General features: G+C 38.3%; 2 long non-coding RNA genes across 2 annotated transcripts; one reads left to right on the forward strand and one right to left on the reverse strand.

Annotated features, from left to right (window-relative positions):
• Window positions 1–2,095: 2,095 nt before the first annotated feature.
• Window positions 2,096–2,999, reverse strand: LOC146785313 (uncharacterized). The gene is made up of 5 exons (XR_014970345.1): window positions 2,903–2,999; window positions 2,757–2,818; window positions 2,582–2,667; window positions 2,325–2,380; window positions 2,096–2,243 (listed from the first exon to the last, which is right to left on the reverse strand). It is a non-coding gene; the product is annotated as an uncharacterized LOC146785313 (long non-coding RNA).
• A 2,537-nt stretch (window positions 3,000–5,536) lies between these two features.
• LOC146785314 (uncharacterized) lies at window positions 5,537–6,373 on the forward strand. The gene is made up of 5 exons (XR_014970496.1): window positions 5,537–5,633; window positions 5,718–5,779; window positions 5,869–5,954; window positions 6,156–6,211; window positions 6,293–6,373. It is a non-coding gene; the product is annotated as an uncharacterized LOC146785314 (long non-coding RNA).
• The last annotated feature ends 1,198 nt before the right edge of the window (window positions 6,374–7,571 follow it).

The following is a 7,571-nucleotide window of genomic DNA, read 5'->3' on the forward strand; positions in this document are numbered from 1 at the left end:
CAACCACACAGAACTGATCAGAATAACTTTTCATGGTCTTGAGGTGATACTGCCACATCAGAGAGGTGGCAATAGAGTAAGCGTTTTAAGACAGAATGAATGCAAATGGATTATCTCCATTAGAGCAGTAGAACACGGTATCAACATCGATAAGGAACTATTTGAATTTTTATAAGTCAATGTTGTATGTACTGTGAGAGATAATCATAAGTTCCTGTTCTGGGATATTATTCTACTGATGTGTAGCATGATTGTCAATGATTACAATGGAATATGTATTAACGCAGCAACTTAAGATCATTTGGCTTGTATGCATTACAGAACAGTATCTTCTATATATGGTGTGGCTCCAGGATTCCTATTCCATATGACCTGCTGCTATCTGTCCTTTCTATTTCTGATTTCGAATATCCATTACATAACATCATGACTTCTCGCCTATCTAACATCACTGTGGTTATAAGGCTCGGTTTCTTTATGAAAAAAGTGTATTTATGATACTTGACAGTCGCGATTTCATTTAAGAGATTTGGGACATTACTAGATAACGACAGACTTAAGACACAACATACATATCCGATCGTTCCAAGATGGCCGCCAGTGTATGGAAACTAACTTCGACTACCTAATTCGCTAGTCTACTTTCTATTTTGATGACTTCACGCTCTACGTACATCTCTACAATGGCGGGAAGCACTCTGATTCCAAACGCCCAGAAAATGTGGGAGAATTAGTGACATTAGCGAGGTGAGTGCGATATGGGTTTGTCTATGTTACGATCTTCGTAACATGCTATTTAATTTAGTGTAACTAAGCGCGCTATAATGACCATGGATATACTTTCGTACCTATTCGGATTTACACTTAGAGGTTAGATGCTGTTTGGGAGCAATAATGACACATATGATACATTGCGTATAATAGGTGCGATGCTATGTTCCATACAACACGCCGCTTCCTAAACGCACAAGGAAAACCGAAGGACGTTAATAACTACTAACACGTACGAGTAAATGATCAGTGTTGACGTAACGGCCACTATCAGACTGCAACACGTTTTTTGAATACTTAACTAAGGAAACATGCGCGCTATGTATTTTCTTTGCGGAAATGATATTTACGGAACATCATAGTGAATATTTGTTTTTACTATACACTTGTTTCAGAGGGGACGGATCCTGGTCCTTCATTTCGCTTTAAACATTACAGTAACAGAAAACGCCGATAGTGTCTAACTTGAGGCACTCTATGTGAAATATACATGACCATTTGGTTGAGATTAGGTAAGCAATACCGAATGTCTCAATAGACGATGTGGTAGATACCATGTTGGTAATATTACTAGTTGTTATACGGCACATTTTTCTTCCAGATGTAACTTCGAGTTTTTTACACCAAATACGAACGAGGCATTGAATTTTACAAGGTGAGACTTTATCACCTCGTACAACATTACCCGGAGCACTTCACGGGTATGCATTTTTTGCTGATTTGGTACTAAACATGGGCACCCCCATTAACACTCACTGTATATATCGGTTGCATGCACATGATTAATTTGGGCAATTCAAGGATACAGGACTGAGTTATTCAGTTATTTTTCGTACTTGGACGTTCTTTCCACTTGGGGAACCTTTCGGGATCTATCTCTCTATAAATCACCCAATCTAGGGGATTACTCTCCCTTTTTTTGGGGGGGCACTTTCCCCTGGAGCCGTGCTTCTAACTTGTTGGACCACATGATAGGTCTTTATGGTTGTCTGTATATGAAAAAAATAATGGATTTGCTCTGTACTGGTATGCACGGCATAACATAGCTGATAATACTGGTTATCTGCTTATACAGAATATTATTCACACGAATTAATTAGCAATTTTGGAGTCAAAATTATTATACTCCCAACTGATTTAATCACCAAGCCAAGACAACCAACTCAGTTAGTCTGGAGTCCTTATTTACTTCGAAAGAAAAAAACAATTTATTGTACAAATCACTGTTATATCACAAACATTTTAGTTTTCAGGCACAAGGAGAATTAGAGGTGGTGAAAATAGTGAAAATGAAGCCCAGTGAGAATAATCATAGCCTATAAAGTGAAATAAGTGTATGAAAGGTCTTTTTTTTAAAAAACAATGAGGAGCATATAAGAGTGTAACGAGTCTTTTTTGCTCTCCCTTTGTTGAAGTCGACGACGTTTCAACCCTCTCTGGGTACGGGGTCTCTTCAGGACAGTATCTGGGGACTACAAGCAAGGAAGAAGTAAGTGCCCGAAATATACTTAAATGGAGAGTTGACTAAAGGCTCCAGTTATTTATTGGCTTACCTAGTTGTATTCCAAATGGAATTGCAGGATAGAAGATGGTATATGTCTGATGAATTCTATAATTACAAAAAGGATATATAAGGAATGTAAAAATTGTATCCTTATAAGGTATATCTATCTCTATATTATTTGTTAAAAGGCAAGGATTAATTATTGAACCCTTACAAAATGAATCAAAGTATGAGCCTAACTTTACCTTCCTAATAGGGCCATGACCCCTAAGTAGGTCATAGTCCTCACCATGTAGTGTTACTTACTTGGAGCAATTAATGTCTCCGCTTTCTCCTCGGGTAATGGCAATGTTCGACAATATCGGGTCTATTTGGTCAGTCCATATAGTGATCTAAAACAATGTATAATAAAGGACAATCGGTACCCGAAACTGCAGTAAAAAACTATTTACTTTAATATCAATAAATGACCATTACTCACAGAACCGATGTGGGAATTTCGTGATCCAATTCCGACTGTGTTTATATCCCAGTAATGAATACCTGTGGGACATTGAGGCCACGGTTACTGCCAAGATATCACAGGGGGAGTTAGTTTTAAGGAAGCAGAATACGTAAGTAACTTACTGTGTAGATACGAACGAATTAAGCACTCGAATCCGGAACGAATAAAGCATCCAAATCTGCCGCGCAAGTCGGGGAACAGTCTCCAAGGCAACGGAAGTATTTTATTCAACCCGAAGTGGACGTATACACGCTAGAGATCGGGGGAATAGGATACAATAGCGGCCATCTTAACGGGGGTTAATCAATTAGTCTCTAGGATAGTGACTGGCCCTTCTATATGAGAAGGAACTCAAGGTGTAACAATTATAAAAAATATATAAAATATTATTCTCCCGGGATTGGGCGCGTAGGTGTAAGAATAGTATGCGTAACCCCGGAGATATCCACAGGGGGAATTGTGTGCCCACAACCCACTGGACAGGGAAGGTGAAACAATGGCGGCCATCTTAGAGAGGTGTTTATCTGATATTCCCTATGATAATTGGGACTTTAAGGCGCATATATATAGGAGAGCAAAAAAGACTTGTCAGTCTCTTAGTACATTATTCCTAGTACATATAGCGTTCGATAATGAATACTGTAAGGGCTAACTTCATACAAAGGTCTATTAATACATCAATACTGATCACTATATCAATATTTTCAGGGCCGTACATCATTTTTGAACAAGGCAATACATCGTTTTCTGGTCAAGCAACAAGTTATATTTCATTACATTTGGTGTTACACATAAAGGTACCTCCACCTTTTGTTACAATGACTCAAACGGCATCATATGAGAACACAAATAGATCAATATTACAATAAATCAATGTTGAAATAAAACCCAACGGTAACATAAGAAGGATAGAATCCATTCCTCAAGAACTGCTGACATTCTATTAATGTTCTAGTACTATCTCCCATGTCAATTAGAACATATCTTTAAACACTATATTTACTGAGCCCATTATCAAGAATGGGGCTATTTCAATTATCTTTCAATGTAAACTTATGAATTTCCGCCATTCCTCTAGGCTATTCAGACCAAGAGTTGTCGATTGACACTTATCGATCCACTTACATTCCAGTGTCTGTAGCAGGATTGACATATCACCTCCCCTTGGTGGCAGTTTAGCTTTTTCAATTACCTGCCACCTAATGTCTTCGGGTGAGTGATCTTTCTCCTTATAATGCTCGACAAGTGGAGCATTTTCAGTAGAGCACCGTATTCTGCTTCGATGTTGGCAGATACGGTTTTTGACTGGTTGAGTAGTCTGTCCAATGTAAATTAACTCACACGGACACCAGATACAGTATATAACATTACAGGTCGAGCAGTTCGAAAAATCGCGCAAGACGTAATTAATGTTAGCATGTGAGAAGGACTTGGTTTCCTTAGTAAATTTACAAGCGATACAACTACCGCATTTATGATGTCCCGATTACTGGACATCATAAATGCGGTAGTTGTATCGCTTGTAAATTTACTAAGGAAACCAAGTCCTTCTCACATGCTAACATTAATTACGTCTTGCGCGATTTTTCGAACTGCTCGACCTGTAATGTTATATACTGTATCTGGTGTCCGTGTGAGTTAATTTACATTGGACAGACTACTCAACCAGTCAAAAACCGTATCTGCCAACATCGAAGCAGAATACGGTGCTCTACTGAAAATGCTCCACTTGTCGAGCATTATAAGGAGAAAGATCACTCACCCGAAGACATTAGGTGGCAGGTAATTGAAAAAGCTAAACTGCCACCAAGGGGAGGTGATATGTCAATCCTGCTACAGACACTGGAATGTAAGTGGATCGATAAGTGTCAATCGACAACTCTTGGTCTGAATAGCCTAGAGGAATGGCGGAAATTCATAAGTTTACATTGAAAGATAATTGAAATAGCCCCATTCTTGATAATGGGCTCAGTAAATATAGTGTTTAAAGATATGTTCTAATTGACATGGGAGATAGTACTAGAACATTAATAGAATGTCAGCAGTTCTTGAGGAATGGATTCTATCCTTCTTATGTTACCGTTGGGTTTTATTTCAACATTGATTTATTGTAATATTGATCTATTTGTGTTCTCATATGATGCCGTTTGAGTCATTGTAACAAAAGGTGGAGGTACCTTTATGTGTAACACCAAATGTAATGAAATATAACTTGTTGCTTGACCAGAAAACGATGTATTGCCTTGTTCAAAAATGATGTACGGCCCTGAAAATATTGATATAGTGATCAGTATTGATGTATTAATAGACCTTTGTATGAAGTTAGCCCTTACAGTATTCATTATCGAACGCTATATGTACTAGGAATAATGTACTAAGAGACTGACAAGTCTTTTTTGCTCTCCTATATATATGCGCCTTAAAGTCCCAATTATCATAGGGAATATCAGATAAACACCTCTCTAAGATGGCCGCCATTGTTTCACCTTCCCTGTCCAGTGGGTTGTGGGCACACAATTCCCCCTGTGGATATCTCCGGGGTTACGCATACTATTCTTACACCTACGCGCCCAATCCCGGGAGAATAATATTTTATATATTTTTTATAATTGTTACACCTTGAGTTCCTTCTCATATAGAAGGGCCAGTCACTATCCTAGAGACTAATTGATTAACCCCCGTTAAGATGGCCGCTATTGTATCCTATTCCCCCGATCTCTAGCGTGTATACGTCCACTTCCGGGTTGAATAAAATACTTCCGTTGCCTTGGAGACTGTTCCCCGACTTGCGCGGCAGATTTGGATGCTTTATTCGTTCCGGATTCGAGTGCTTAATTCGTTCGTATCTACACAGTAAGTTACTTACGTATTCTGCTTCCTTAAAACTAACTCCCCCTGTGATATCTTGGCAGTAACCGTGGCCTCAATGTCCCACAGGTATTCATTACTGGGATATAAACACAGTCGGAATTGGATCACGAAATTCCCACATCGGTTCTGTGAGTAATGGTCATTTATTGATATTAAAGTAAATAGTTTTTTACTGCAGTTTCGGGTACCGATTGTCCTTTATTATACATTGTTTTAGATCACTATATGGACTGACCAAATAGACCCGATATTGTCGAACATTGCCATTACCCGAGGAGAAAGCGGAGACATTAATTGCTCCAAGTAAGTAACACTACATGGTGAGGACTATGACCTACTTAGGGGTCATGGCCCTATTAGGAAGGTAAAGTTAGGCTCATACTTTGATTCATTTTGTAAGGGTTCAATAATTAATCCTTGCCTTTTAACAAATAATATAGAGATAGATATACCTTATAAGGATACAATTTTTACATTCCTTATATATCCTTTTTGTAATTATAGAATTCATCAGACATATACCATCTTCTATCCTGCAATTCCATTTGGAATACAACTAGGTAAGCCAATAAATAACTGGAGCCTTTAGTCAACTCTCCATTTAAGTATATTTCGGGCACTTACTTCTTCCTTGCTTGTAGTCCCCAGATACTGTCCTGAAGAGACCCCGTACCCAGAGAGGGTTGAAACGTCGTCGACTTCAACAAAGGGAGAGCAAAAAAGACTCGTTACACTCTTATATGCTCCTCATTGTTTTTTAAAAAAAAGACCTTTCATACACTTATTTCACTTTATAGGCTATGATTATTCTCACTGGGCTTCATATTCACTATTTTCACCACCTCTAATTCTCCTTGTGCCTGAAAACTAAAATGTTTGTGATATAACAGTGATTTGTACAATAAATTGTTTTTTTCTTTCGAAGTAAATAAGGACTCCAGACTAACTGAGTTGGTTGTCTTGGCTTGGTGATTAAATCAGTTGGGAGTATAATAATTTTGACTCCAAAATTGCTAATTAATTCGTGTGAATAAGTTCCTTGTGGACACTGTTCTTACTTAAAGTAATACCCAGTTCACAGGGACATATGGGTTGCTCTTGTTTGTTGGAAATAATATACAGAATATTAGATACTATGTTTTTCTTCTTTTTTCTTGTATATATGCAGCCTTGAGAAAGCCCGTTGGGCGAAACGCGCGTCGGCTGCGCTGTGAAAATTGGACACCTATATGATTACTAACGAATAAATATAACATATCCAGTTATATCAAGAACGGATATCGATGGTGTTCTTTGAATGAAATTTACAACTAATGGACTACACCCGGAGATAAGATTGTTTTAGGGGTGCAGGTTACATATGGTTAATAACCTTACTTCGTACTCAATAACAATAAAGCCTCTATGAAACTGAAATATGTTGTCAGTTATCTTGTGCCAATGCCTGCAGGGCATGGGAGCATTCTTGAATGTTTCATGTTTAAAGAAACAATACTTACAATAAATGTCACTCGATTCAGTGATGTAAATATATGTACTCAATTGAAAAACTGAGAAATTTGAAAGTCTTTACTATGTTTTTTCCTGACATTTACTGCTTGATTTTACACATTCGATGGCTCAGTTTATGCTTTGGCTCTTTGAGCTAAGCCAGACCCCTGATTTGGCTCTTCTCAAGCCTGTCCTTCTCCCCACCCCACTAGAAAGCTTATTATCAATGGTTTCGCTCTAAAGTGGGCACAGACATAAGCATCTGGTGCAACATTGTAAGAGATGGGGACAGATTTACTAAAATATTCACTCAATGTAGCGCAGCAGGCAAAAATGATGTGCTGTGTTGGGTGAGAAGGACAGAGCAGGAGTGTGCCATATCTACAGAGGTATAGCTCTCTCCTCCCCTCTCCCTAGTGCTGGTGTAGA

Source organism: Triturus cristatus, chromosome 11, assembly GCF_964204655.1.
Source record: "Triturus cristatus chromosome 11, aTriCri1.1, whole genome shotgun sequence".
NCBI classification, from domain to species: domain Eukaryota; kingdom Metazoa; phylum Chordata; class Amphibia; order Caudata; family Salamandridae; genus Triturus; species Triturus cristatus.